The following is a 14,578-nucleotide window of genomic DNA, read 5'->3' on the forward strand; positions in this document are numbered from 1 at the left end:
CAATGATAAGTGGTACGAATTTGGTGCATATTTATTTGTTTAGGAAAATTATGATATAGTCACAGAACAGATTATCTGTAGGTACTGCTATGACAAGTTAGATAATAATAAAATGCCAGCTAGAGGTATACATAACAAACTAGAATTGGTATCCATTCCGAAACAGCTTAAAACATTGAATGTTTATAAATCAATGCTTGTACAATACAAACATCCTTTTCAAGCAATAGTTCGTATGGAGCTAACTACAGGGAAATTACACCAACATGGAGAAGACAACACTATGTTGGGGCCGTTCATTCTGTCCCTCTGAATCTTTCAACTACACAGAGACACGTATTGATCTCTACAATTATGTGAAGAAGATGAAGCAAAAAAATGGTACAGTCTCAGAAGTCAGAGACCCCTTGGACTCTTCCTTTAAAGATGTCACAGCCGCTTTTGCACACTTATTTGAAATTTTAGCCTTCTTAACCCCTGCAATCACATATGCTATAGATGCCTCCCCATATATCCACAGCCTCTTCTGAATATGCTTGTTATTGACATGCATGATGATATGGTCACAGATATGGTCACAAATTAGTTCATATTGTAAATTCTGAAACCTGCATGTAAGGGCAAGGATTTTTAGGGCTAAGGCATAGTCTGCCACAGGCTCCAATTTGTTCTGTTTTCTCCTGAAAATTGAGCCTGTCAATCGCAGTACAGATAGACAAGGGACTCATTTTTATCCATATCCTTTAGTGCATGTTTAAATATATCAAAATCACTTGAACTGTGAGGTTTCTTTTCCATGGCATTGTACACTATCAGCTAGATTCATCATAGTGCCGTTTTGCGAGTCCTTAATAGCGATTATTAAGGAATCGCTATTAAGGACTTGCAAAACCGGATTCATGTAGGAATCGCTAAATAAATTGCGATTCCTACACATTCCTTATTTGCGATGAGCAAATTGCTAATCGCAAGTAAGGAATAACTCCCCATTCATTCCTATGGGCCTAAAGGCACTTAGGAAGGAATGGGGAGTTATTCCTCATTTGCGATTAACAATTTGCTATTCGCAAATAAGGATGCGTTTCAAGGGTGCCAGAGGTTTCCAAAGGACACCCTGTAGCACTCCTGAAATGTAATCTACATTGGTGTTGCGCACACACATGTCCAAAGGACATATGTGTGTGTGTAACATGCAACTTAGAAAAATGCATTTAAATGCATTTTTCCAAGTTTTCGCTATTTACCACGAGGTTTGACCTCGCGGTAAATAGCGGCCAGAAATAGCGAATTCGCAAATAAAAAATGGTTAATGAATTGCATTTAAGGAATCTCAAATAGAGATTCCTTAAATGCAATTCCTCGCAAATATGCGATTTCGCAATTACCAATTTTTGCATTTGGGATGATGAATCCCAAATGCAAAAATTACGCTCGCAAAGGGCCTGATTCGCAGAATCTGGCCCTTTGCGAGCCAATTTATCTTTCATGAATCTACCTGTTAATTTGTAAAGAATACTATGACTGATGTGCAATAATAATTAAATAATATTGCATTTAAAGGGACCCCTGTAAGGAATGAAAGACGTTGCAGCCTAGATGAGCAACAGTTGCTTAAAGCTCAACTCAGTGAAGACAGAGGTCCTCAGACCCTCCCCGAAGGCCTGACACTACACCTTGTGGCCCTCTACCCTCAGAAACCCACCCACCCCGACAGAGCACGCCCGGAACCTCGGCATCATTCAAGACTACTCCCTCACTATCACTTGCCAGATCAACGCTGTATCCTCCACCTGCTTCAACTCCTTCCGCATCCTCCGCAAGACCTTCAAGTGGATCCTCCCAAAGTCAGAAAGACCATTACACACACACTCAGCAGACTGGATTATGGGAACACATTCTATGCCAGAATCAACAAACACCTGCTACATAAACTCTAGACCATCCAGAACATCGCAACCAGACTCATCCTCAGAACCCCACGACATGAGCACATGGCCCAGCACCTGCGAGACCTCCACTGGTTCTCTGTCAAGAAGAGAGTGACTTTCAAGTTACTCACCCACACATACAAATCTCTCCACAACATCGATCCCAAATACCATAACGAAAGAGTCTCATTTCTCGTACCCAAAAAAAACCTCGGCTCCGCCAACTTCGCCCTAGCAGAGGCCCTGCACATCCTCAGAACCAGAGCAGGCGGAATATCCTTCTCCTACGTCGTAGCCAAGGCCTGGAACGACCTTCCAGTCACATCAGACACTCCCCTACCCTGCACTCCTTCAGGGAGAGCCTCAAGACCTGGCTTTTTGGCATTCCTGAGCTGCATCCCCCCCCCCAGTGCCTTGAGTCCCTCATGGGTGATTAGCACGCTTTAAAATCCCCTGATTGATTTTTTTTATTTTTTTATTTATTTTTGGAAAACCTTTATTTGTAATGCAAAGTACACTGCTATTCAGCCGTACATTCCGGAGGCTAGGCAGCATTATAAAGCAACATGGAAGTGTGCACAAAACAGTAAAAGGAGCAGTCAGGTTTAATTTTATATATTATAGAAGTGAACTCAATGAACAAGGTGAAAACCGAAAAGTGAAAAGGATAAAGAAGGAAAAGGGAAGAAAGACGGGGGAGAAAGGGAGAAAGATGGCAAGGCAGAGAAGCATAGAAGAGCGGTAAGGAACATGTCCAGGGGGAGAGGCGGGAACTTCCGCATCATAATATAACCATATCAAAGAAGCGCACATGTGTACGGGGAACAAGAGACAGGATTACGTCACGTGAAAACCTGGGTGGAGGGATTAGCTGGTGAGAGACGAATTTCCGGTTGGACTATCTCCGGGGGCACACAAATGTCACCTCTATACGAATTCCAGGCCCCCCAGATCAGCCTCCACATCTTGGGCTTACCCCGGGCTAAGTAGACAGTCTTCTCCCGCAGCATGCACCAGTCCATATTGGTTTTCCAAAGACTCACAGAGCAACCCATCTCTGGGCAATGTCCCTCTTGGCCACCATATTCCCCAGGGTGACCCAGCGGGTTTGAGCGTTATTGTAGTCGGTCGGACCCCACACATTCAGCAAGCATCGTTGAGCTTCCGCAGGCAAATCCACACCAGTCACAACACGCATAACCGCATGCACTCGCTCCCAATAAGAGGCTATGGCTTGGCACTCCCAAAAGGTATGCATGAAAGTGGCCAGCGCACCACATCCCCTTCTACAAAGGCCGTCCTGGGAAAGCCCCATACGAATCAACCTGGGGCCAGTGACATACACCCTGTGGAGTACTTTCAGCTGAACCAAGCGCAGTCTGGCCGAAATAGCTACCTCCTTAGGGGAGCAAACCGCAGACTGCCAGTCCTCGTCATCCATCTCAATCCCATCATTCATCCAGAGGTCTCGTACTTTCACCAGCAGGTCCGTCCGAACATTGATAAGTTTTTTGTAGGTCAGGGAGATGACGCTGTCCGGCATATGGCCGTCCAGCACCCTGTCCTCCAGCGGGGATGACTCAGGGACTTTTTCACCTACAGGCAAGGAGGACGTAAGGGCATGCCTCAACTGCGCGTATCGAAAGTACTCTGTGGCCCCCAGTTGAAATTCCGCCTGTAGAGCAGCAAACAATTTAATTTCTCCCCTGGCCATCACATCCGCCACTTTGGAAATACCGATGAGGTCCCACCGATCAAATCCTTTTGAGTGCCACAAGTTCCCCAGCAAGTCAGAGTCGTAAAGGGGAGTAGCCATGGTGAGCCTACCCTTCCACCCCAGAGTCTTCGTAACCGCCCTCCACAAGTGCACTGCGGTCCTGGTGGGACCAGTCAATTTCCGGTCCAGAGATCTAGAATACAGCGCTCTGTAGTACATCCCGTCGTTCATGAGCCATCGATCCATGGCATACCCCGGATTAGCCACCGGTCCGTAGAAGCCATGATTGATAGCCGCCAGTTGAGAAGCCCAGTAGTACCGGCGTACGTCGGGCAGGGCAATACCGCCGTCATACCACGGAATGGTCAGTTTGACTACGGCAATGCGCGGCCTTCCGTCCCACAAGAGGGTTCGCTGCAAGCCTTCGATATCTCTGAAGTATTTAGAAGGTACTGGGTCCTGCGTGTTTTGAAGCGCATACAAAAATCTCGGCAGGGACATCATTTTGAACAACGCCGCTCGGCCCAACAAGGACAGCGGCAATCTTTTCCAACCCTCCACGTCCCGCCGAAGGCGTGCCAGAGGAGGGAGCAAGTTGTTCACGTACCTTGCCCTGGCATCCGTTGAAATATAGATGCCCAGGTACTTGAAGCCCTGTTGCGAGACCTGTATCGCACAGCCCCTAGGGAGACGTGGAGTGTCCCCGCGGAGCATGTAGAGGTAGGACTTGGACCAGTTAATAACCAGGCCCGAGTATCCACCAAAGGTACCCAGTACATCAAATACCACAATCAAAGACCGACAGGGGGAGGTGAGGTAAAGAAGAATGTTGTCCGCGTATAGCGAGACACGATCTTCAAACCCCGGTGACCACTTGATCCCATTAATATCAGGGTGAGTACGGATCCAAGCAGCAAGTGGCTCCAGAGCAAGGGCAAAGAGGAGATTTGATAACAGGCAGCCCTGTCTGGTACCCCTGCGCAAGGCAAAGGAAGCTGACATGCGGCCATTGACCGTTATGTTGGCCATCGGGGAGGAATAGAGAAGCCGAACCCAACTGATGAAGTCAGGGCCGAACCCAAACTTAGACAGCACCGCCCAGAGGTAGTTCCATTCAAGCGAGTCAAACGCCATTGTCGCGTCCAGCGAAGCCAGGACTGTTGGCTCGCAGAGCAAGTGCGCCCGCGCCATGACAGCGTGGAGTCTCCTAAGGTTAAGGGCAGTGTTACGGTGAGGTATGAAACCAGACTGGTCTCGGTGGACCAAGTCCGCGATCACGCCCACGAGCCGATTGGCCAGCAACTTAGCCAGCATTTTGGGCTCGGCATTCAGCAAAGAAATAGGGCGATACGACCTACAAAGGTCTCTAGGCTTCCCCTCCTTATGGATGACCACAATGGTAGCCAGGCGTTGATCCAGTGGAAGTTCACCAGCGTCTCGGGCTTCCAAGAACACATTCCTCAGGGGCGCGGCGATAGTGTCTGCTTTGATTTTATACAGCTCCACCGGGAGACCATTGGGACCTGGAGCTTTCCCGGAGCGCAAGGACCGTATCGCTAATGCCACCTCGTCAACCGTGATGCCCCGGTCCATGTCGTCGCTTTCAGTATCAGACAGGCAAGGGAGCTCAATCCCCTCTAAGAAGGAGGCCGAATCTGATTCAGTCAGAGCGGAGACTGACGTATAAACCGTCTCAAAGTAGTCGGCAAACGCCGCGGCAATAGCAGTGGGATCGGTAACAACCAGACCATCGTCACCTAGGATCTCAGGCACCATACGGGAAGCCAGCTCCTTCTTGTCCAGCCAGGCAAGTAGTTTGCCCGCCTTGTCTCCGGCGTCATAAATCCTCCCTTGCTGTTCCCTGCCCATCGCCTTGGCAGCGTCAGTGGCAGTGGCTCTATATTCAGACTGCTTCAGGGAGAGAGCATGTAACAGTTCGGGTGTCGGTCCCAGCGCCAACTGGGAGTTCAGGTCTGCAATATCCGACTCCAACCGTACCATGTCTTCATCCCTTCGTCTGCGCACCTCAGCTATCAAGGAGAAAGCCTCTCCTCTAAGGACAGTCTTAAAGGCCTCCCAGAGGGAAAGGGCCGACGTTACCGTACCTGTATTCTCCGTGAAGTACAGATCGATAGCTTTAGCAAGGAGGTCTCGAGTCTTGGGGTTGCGGAAATACCAGGGATTGACCGGCGCCACCCTGGTCGCCGACGCGATGCCAAAGTCAAAGGACACCCAAACTGGAGAGTGATCCGATATACCCCTGGCCATGAGGCGAGCCCCAGAGACGGTCTGTGCCTGAGCCGCGGGCGTCAAAATGTAATCAATTCGAGAAAGACTACCGTGGGCCCCCGAATGGAAAGTGTACTGTTGTTGGGCGGGATGTAAAAGTCGCCAACAATCAATAAGGCCCATGGTACTCATAAAGTCCGGGAGCCATGCTTGTGCGCTGCGTAGATCTCTGGACGGAAAACGATCCAAAGTGCCCAAAACCACAGAGTTAAGGTCCCTGCCCAGTATTAACCGCCCCTCCGGGAGGCCCAAAATGGTGCCTCCAAGATCCTGGAAGGTAGTCGCTTGCAACCCCGGGGGGACATAAACAGAAACCAAAACCAGGGTGCGTCCCTCCCATCTGCTCACCACGGCAACATAGCGGCCCCTATCGTCAACCACTGTGGACTCCACCTCCAGGGGAAGAGACATGCGCACCATTATCCCCACCCCTCGGGATCCTGAGGAGAACCCGGAATGGGCCACCATTTTGAACCCTTTTCTATTCAGAGCCCTACAAGTATTGCCAACGAGATGAGTTTCTTGCAGGAGGATAACATCGGGAACACAACGTTTAAACATTTGTAATACAACACCACGTTTAATACGATCCCCCAACCCATTCACGTTCCAACTAAGTAAATTCAAAATCTTACCCCCCATCATCAAAGATGCCCCGTCTCAGCCATCCCCCCCAGAAAGCAGCCACCGATACGGTGTACTCAAGACAGTAGTAGCCTCGCCATGAGAAAAGTAAGAAAGGAAGAACAAAAGAAGAACACACAACCCAACTGCCCCCCACCCTGCACCCCTGCATTAGACTAAAAGCCCCCCCAACTAGTAGTGTGCCTGTCGCCCCGTATAAACTAACCTACAAAAAGCCCCCAGAGGAGAAAGGAGACATCCTATCACCCCCCGTTAGCCTCCAAAGTTGAAAAAACAGGAAAAATAAAAAAGAAACAAGAGTCACTGAACGGCGCCATCCGCAGAGCCCCTCGCAGAAAGAAGACCAACATGTTAAAGTTCATTCCTGAGAACCTGGGCTGCCTGACGCCCCTTCCGACAGATCCTCCGGAGTAGTCCGACGCTGAGGCAAAGTGTCCAACCAGTCCCCCGCAGCATCTGGCAAATCAAAGAACAGCGTCCGATCACCATGTTCTATTCGCAGTTTCGCTGGGTAGAGCATGGAGTACCTCAACCCCATCTCCCTCAGTCTTCGTTTCACTCCCATAAAACTTTGCCGGCGTTTCTGTACAGCCTGAGTGAAGTCGGGGAAGAAATTCACATCAGAATTCTGAAACCGCAGCGGACCGCCACTTCTCGACGCTTGTAGGATTGCGTCTCGGTCCCTGTAATTGAACAGTCTGGCAATGATGGGGCGCGGGGACGCGCCTGACTTCGGTTGGCCACCAGGCAGTCTATGAGCTCTCTCGACCGAAAAGAATTTACTCAGGCCTCCGGGCGCCAAGTGCTTCATCACCAGTTCCTCCACAAACAAATCCGCGGCGTCCTCCTCCGCTCCCTCCGGCACACCTGTAATGCGGACGTTCTGGCGCCGTGCCCGTCCCTCAAAATCATCAAGCTGGCGCGCAAGCATCAAATTAGCGGCCTTCAAGTCCCGAACCTCGGTCCGCACATCCAACATATCAGTAGTCAGGCTCGACGTCTTGATGTCTAGTGACTTGACCCTGTCGTTCGTCTTCCCGAGGTCGGCCCTGATGAGATTGAGCTCGATCTTGAGGGTATCAACCTTGCTGGACAGCACTTCATGTTGGCTGTGCATCTCGGCCTTCACGCCAGCAATGGCTCCCATCACGTCCCGGAGGGTGGGTTCAGTATCTTCCGGGGACACGTCCCGCTGCGGGTCCTTGGTATGGCCCGATGCACCTGGTGAACCTCTAGAGTGAGAAAATCGTTCAGGGATGGTGGACTGCGAGTGGAAGGGTTTCCTACTGACCCTCGGAGGCTTCCCTTTGTCTGGATCCTCTCTGCCCGCCATGTTGGGCGACGGGGATCGTACGATCTGAGAGGGGGCAAGCCAATAACGCCACCTCCACCTGATCGAAGTCAACAAGTCCCTCCACCGTCCCCAGGGAACAGCAAGCCTCCAGGGAGATCGGCAGGGCCGCCGGGCCTCGCAAAGCAGTTAGTCCCACTCAAAATGCCACCGCACAGGGGCTTCGTCACCGCCCCAACAATGCCAGGCAGCTATGGCGTCGTCGTCACCAGGCCTCCCGACTGTGTAACTCGGTGCAGGAAGCTCGGATCTTCAATCTGAAAACGGGCGCCGCATCAGCATCAACACCGCAACTGATTCCCACCGCCGTGGGACAGGATAGTTGACAGGATCAATATGGAGGATCGGAGGGTCTTCGGAGCTCCGAGCTTACGCGGCCATCTTGGTTGCCCGCGAAGCTCCTCCTCAAAATCCCCTGATTGATTGATTGTAAGCAGTGCTATATGACTAGATACTTCCAAGTTGCTTGGAGTTGTTAGCATAATCTGAGAGTTGGGAATTGGTAGATCGATGTTGTAGTCAAACTATAAGAACCTTGATGAATTTTGTTACCTTGTTAAGGACATTCCATCAGATTAAGAAAAACGTATTGAAGATGCCTCCACACAAGTGCGGGCACACTTCATCCGGAATTTATTTTTAATAGAGCACTTCTTGCGTCGCCGAGAGCTGAGCACCAGAACAGATGTTGTACCCATGATTCCCACTTGAAAATACAGTCTACAAGCCCCTTCCTTGCCTAAGTTGGCCCATGCTGAGGTAAAATCTACTATTGGCAGGCCGAGCAAACACATATACATAATGTCACTGCACACCCAGCTGTTAATGGAAACTAAGAGGTATGGCTGAAGACACCCAACAGATATGATGAATTTAAGGGAAGAAAAATCTCTGAGGACCTTAAACAAGTAGTATCTTCTTGGAATGAGACTAGCTATAACTGTCTGTTAATTAGCCTTTTACTCACTAGAAAAGAAATGAATTCAAGAGTGAACACTGATGCTTTAATTTGAAAGGATGCAGTTGCCCTCTGTAGTTGCCATGGGCTCCCTCACTCTTAAATATAACTGTGAGCCAGGCCTTAAGAGAGTGCTCTGGAGCTTTCAGTGTGCATATATAAAGTTTCAGAGCATCAGCTAGTGTTTAATTTAACAGGCTGAATTCCAACCAAGTTCTTGATCTGCGGAAGTGCCTGGCCAATTGAACTTTTTTTTATAACCAGAGCACTGAGCGTTCTATTGATAATCAAATCAGGCACAGTGAAATGCCTGGTGTCCATACTGTAGTGCTGGGAGAAGAGAAGCCTGAATAACTTAAATGATTGGTGCAGTCGAGGGGATATTTAAGTTCTTATTGAGGCTGACTAAGCCATAGATGATTGCCATTGATTTCTCTTTTAGCAAGCTTTTGTGAGCCAATGTCTGGGAGGACACGTGAACCACCAGGGGCGGATCCTCCATGTGGGTGGAGGAGCTTAACCCACTGCTGTCTTACAGTGCAAGAAGCAGAAACATAAAATGGTATTATAAATACCATCTTACGTTTCTGCTTCCCGCACTGCGAGAAAGCAGAAGGGTTTGGTTGGGGGCGGGCTGCATGTTCCTGCTGTAGGGCATGTGAGGAGTGGCTTGCTGACTGTTTATTCAGCCCCGGCGCTGATCAAACCAGTCATACACACTCTGCATTTTCTCCTTGTAGGCTGCAAATCGCCTCCCCATAGACTCCTGTGTGGTCAGTGTCCCAGACAATCACAACACTGCCATTGCAGTGTTGTTATTGGCTTAGAGGAGGGGAGGGAAGCTGCCTGCAGCTGCTTCCTGTTGCAGAGAGGCTGACGCAGACCGACAACGCAGGACCGGGCCAGTGAAGGAGTGTTAACTTTTAGTTTTTTTAAATTAAACCTCAGACCACCCGCTCTGCCCCCCCAACTACAAGTCATAATGGCCTCAACTGTGAACCACCCCCGCATATAGTTCTAATTCGATGCCATGGGGATGTTCTTGGGCGTCATACAGCATGAAAGGAATTTCTTGTTCTTGTAACAGCCACAGATTGAAATGTTGTTCTTTTCCTGGGTAATTGTGAGAGAAATCCTTTCATTGTATGGGTGGAGGCTAGTCAGTGCTTACTGTAATCCCACTTTTGTATGATTAATACTTACAATGTCAACAGCATGTTGTAGGATATGAAGAGACGTGTAGCCTATTCTAGGAGGGGCAAGGCTGCTGTTTGCCAATGCATTCCGCAGATCTGCTGTATAATTATGAGAAGTGTGGATCTTTTTAAAATTAATTTGAGGGCACTCATTGTCAATAAAATATTCCATTTGATGCACTTGCACTGCTCCCTCGAATGAATCTGAGGATTCTAACTCTATTTTAAACCTCCAATTTGAAATACCTTCACATTTACAGAACATTTGGGATTTCACTTCTATATATATACATTATTAATTTATGAACAGTTTTGAATTTTCCATGCAGTTGTGGACCCACTGTTGTAGGCTTTTACCTCTAAATCATGTTTTAATAATACTGTACATCCATTAGCCAGGTGATGATGGTTCTAAAATGTCATATAGCAACCAATTTTGCTACTATGCTCTGATACGAAGGACAGGCTCTCTGTCCTTCCGTTAGTAAACTGAACATATCACACTTACATGTACACAAGCTTCTGGTCAACAAAAAAGCCAGTTGTAGAAGGCACACCACAGCCTAGGATGCACCATACGCGTGTCATATAAAGTGTATGTCCCACATGCAACCATCATAAGTTTGATAGTCCTTAACTCCTTCGGTGCTCATGAAGGAACCATTCCGTGATGAGCACCAGTGCTCCTGTGCTCATGATGGGACCATTCTGTCAGGTGCACAGGAAATCCCACTGCTGCAAACAGCAGTGGGATTTCCTTTTTTTTGGGCCTAGGAGGTGTTGAATGGCTTCCCCTACCTCCGAGGCCTGCTTTTTATTTTCAATGTAATGACGATCGCACGCATGGCACGCTGACGCCTTAATGTTGAAAAATGAAGCTGAAACTTAGTTTCATTTTCATTGTTTTGGTGCCCGTGGAGCTATCTCCCCTTTCCAATGGTACCCTTCTCTAGTGGATCCCTGCCCTAGGAGGGTGATCCCCAAGCCGGGATCTACCCACTAGTCACCAGAGGGGGGAGTGGCCCCTTGGGCATGGGCCTTTGCTTCCCTCTTTTAGTTCGCCATAACCTTGTCTTTCTGCCCCCCAGATGCCAGGGATTCTTTTTTTATAGGCCAGGCGTGGGGGTGCCCAGAATGGGCATGCCAATGCTCCCACCTTTTCTCTCAAAGAAGGTAAAAGACTTTCTACCCCCAGGAGGCAGATGGGGCAATAGCACCCTAGACAACCTGGATTCTTTTTTTAATACATAAGGGTGGGGGCTGCCCAGAATGGGCATGCCAATGCCCTCACCCCAAACAAATTGCGACAGTCCCCCCAATGACAGATGGGGCAATAGCCCCTTATCTGCCCCCGGAGGGCAGAAACCCCAATAGGCACCAGGGATTATTACTTTTTATTTACATAGGGGTGGGGGTTGCACAGAATGGGCATGAAATGCACCCACTCCCCAAAAGATTTGAATATTCTTTCAGCCCCCGGGAGGTAGATGGGGCAATAACCCCTTATCTGCCTCCCCGGGGAGCTGAAAACCCAATAGGCACCAGGGAATATATTTTTCAATGTTCAGGGGTGGTGGCTGCCCAGAATTGGCATGCCAATGCTCCCACCCCACCTCAAAAAATGTCATAGACTTTCTGCCCCCCAGGAGGCAGTTGGGGTCAATAGCTCCTGATCTGCTCCTCCAGGCAGGGGACAGTGGGCCCACTGGGTTCCAGCAATGATGCTGGTTTTTTTGTACGTAGGGGTGGGGTCTGCCCAGAATGGGCATACCAATGCCCCCCCAAAAATAGCCACAGTCTTTCTACCCCACACAAGTGAGGTATCATTTTACTCAGAAGAACAAGGGGAATGCTGGGTGGTAGGACATTTGTTCCAGCATGGGGATACCACACAAAAATGCAGGGAAAAAGTGATTTGTTTCAGCTAAATTCCAGGTTTTCAGGGAATTCTGGGTAGGGAAACATTGGGGGTCCACACAATCCATACCTCCCTGGGATCCCCAGGGTGTCTATTTTTGAGAAATGTGTGGGTTCGGTAGGTTTCCCTAGATTGCCACCGAGGCTGGGGCCAAAAAAACATGTGCCCCCCTTGCAAAACCAGGTCTTTTTGTGATAAATAATTTTGATGTCTTCACAATACATTTTGGGCCCTAGCCTGTCGCAGAACTTGGCCCACCTATACAAGTGAGGTACCATTTTTATCGGGAGACCAGAGGGAACACTGAGTGATAGGAAATTTGTGTCAGCTCAGTGATCTCACAACTTTCCCACACAGAAATGTGAGTACAATTTGATTTGTTAAGCTAAATTTGAGGTCTGCAGGGGATTCTGGGTAGGAAAATGTTGGGGATCCACTCAAGCCATGCCTCCCTGAACTCACCAGGGTCTTTAGTTTTCAAAAATGTATGGGATTGGCAGGCTTCCATAGATGGCTGCTGAGACTAGGGCCAAAAACCCAGGTGCCCCCCCCCCCCTTGCAAAACCAGGCTGTTTTGTCACAGGTAATTTTGATGTTCCCACACTATGTTTTGGGCGCTTGCCTGTCGGGGGTACTTGGCCCAGCCACACAAGTGAGATACCTATTTTTCTCAGGAGACTTGGGGCAATGCTGGGTGATAGGAAATTGGTGTCAGACCAGTGACCCTACAACTTTCCCACACAGACATTTCTGAAAAATTGAACTTGTTCAGCTAAATTTGAGGTTTGCAAGGGATTCTGGGTAGGAAAACGTTGGGGGTCCACACAAGACATAACTCCCTGAACTCCCCCAGGTGTCTAGTTTTCAAAGATGTCTGGTTTGGTAGCTTTCCCTTGATGGCTGCCGAGCGTGGGGCCAAAAACCCAGGTGAGCACCAATGCAAAAGCAGGTCATTTTGTGATAGGTAATTTTGATGTCTACACAATACGTTTTGAGCCCTTCCCTGCAGCGGGTACTTGGCGGACCCAAACAAGTGGGGTGCCATTTTTATCAAGAGACTTTAAAGAATGTGGGGTGGGTGGATTTTGTGGACCCACACAGATTTCAGCACTTTCCATCACAGAAATGTGGGGAAAATATGTTTTTTTTTTACAAAGTTTGAGGTTTGCAAGGAATTCTGGGTAACACAACCTGGTGAGAGCTGCATCAGTTACAGCATATTGGATTTCCCTGGGTATCTAGTTTTCAAAAATGTATAGGTTTGCTAGGTTTCCCAAGGTGCTAGCAGAGCTAGGGGTTCAAAATCCACAGCTAGGCACTTTGCAAAAAAAGGGTCTGTTTTCGCAGTAAACTTGTGGTGTGTCCATGTTGTGCTTTGGCCCTTTTCCAGTGGCAGACACATGGCCTACCCACACAAGTGAGGTACCATTTTTATTGGGAGACTTTTGGGAATCCGGGGTGGGTAGAATTTTGTGGATCCACGTGGATTCCAGAGCTTTCCAACATGGAAATGTGAGGAAAATGTGTTTTTTTTTACAAAGTTTGATGTATAGATTTGATAGGTTTCCTTAGGTACCAGCGGAGCTAGAGTTCAAAATCCACTGTTAGGTACTTTGAAATAAAAGGGTCATTTTTCACTGTAAAAATGTGCTGTGTACACATTGAGTTTTGGGTAATTTCCTGTCATGGGCACTAGGCCTACCGACACAAGTGAAGTACCATTTTTATAGGGAGATTTAGGGGAACACAGAATTGTAAAGCAACTGTTATTACCTATTGACTTTCTATGCATTTCTGCCTTCCAAATGTATGACAATGTGTAAAAAAATAAGTCACTTTGAAAGATTTCCTATAATTCACATGCTAGTGTGGGTACCCACCATTTCGGAGATGTGCAAATGGCTACTGCTTCCAAACTCTATATTTTGTTCCCATTTCGGTAATTCATAGGTTTCTTTGATACCTATTTTTCTCTCTTTATATTTTTAGCAAATGAATCGCCATATACCCCGGGCACTATGAAAAACCATTGCAAGACCCAGCTCCGTTATTGGCTCCGGGTTCCTTGGGTTCTTGGTGAACCTACAAGTCCTATATATCCCCACAACCAGAGGGGACCAGCGGATGCAACGTATGTTGCTTTTAAACATCTGTCATACTTAGAAGAAGTTACAAGTGAAAACATCGGCACAAATGGCTGTGTTTTTTCAATCCATTTTATTTTTTCTTATTTTCAACTATTAGTTTCTATAAAAACCTTGGAGGATCTACACAAATGACCCCCTTCTGAATTCAGAATTTTGTCCACTTTTCAGAAATGTATAGCTTTGCAGGATCCATTATTGTTTTCACACCCATTTCTACCACTAGCTGGTAGGAGGGTGAAAGCACAATAAGTATCAAAAATAGGCTATGTCCCAGTAAAATGTCAAAACTGTGTAATAAATTTTGGTTTTTCTGACAAACGTCTGTCTGTCCCTGCAAGCTGGTTATTTTAGCACCACAACCCATTTGTTGATACCATTTTCAGGTAAAAAAGACGCTTTCTTCTGCAGCACCTTTTCCCCGATACCAAA

Source organism: Lissotriton vulgaris, chromosome 6 (genome assembly GCF_964263255.1).
Source record: "Lissotriton vulgaris chromosome 6, aLisVul1.2, whole genome shotgun sequence".
Taxonomy (NCBI): Eukaryota; Metazoa; Chordata; class Amphibia; order Caudata; family Salamandridae; genus Lissotriton; species Lissotriton vulgaris.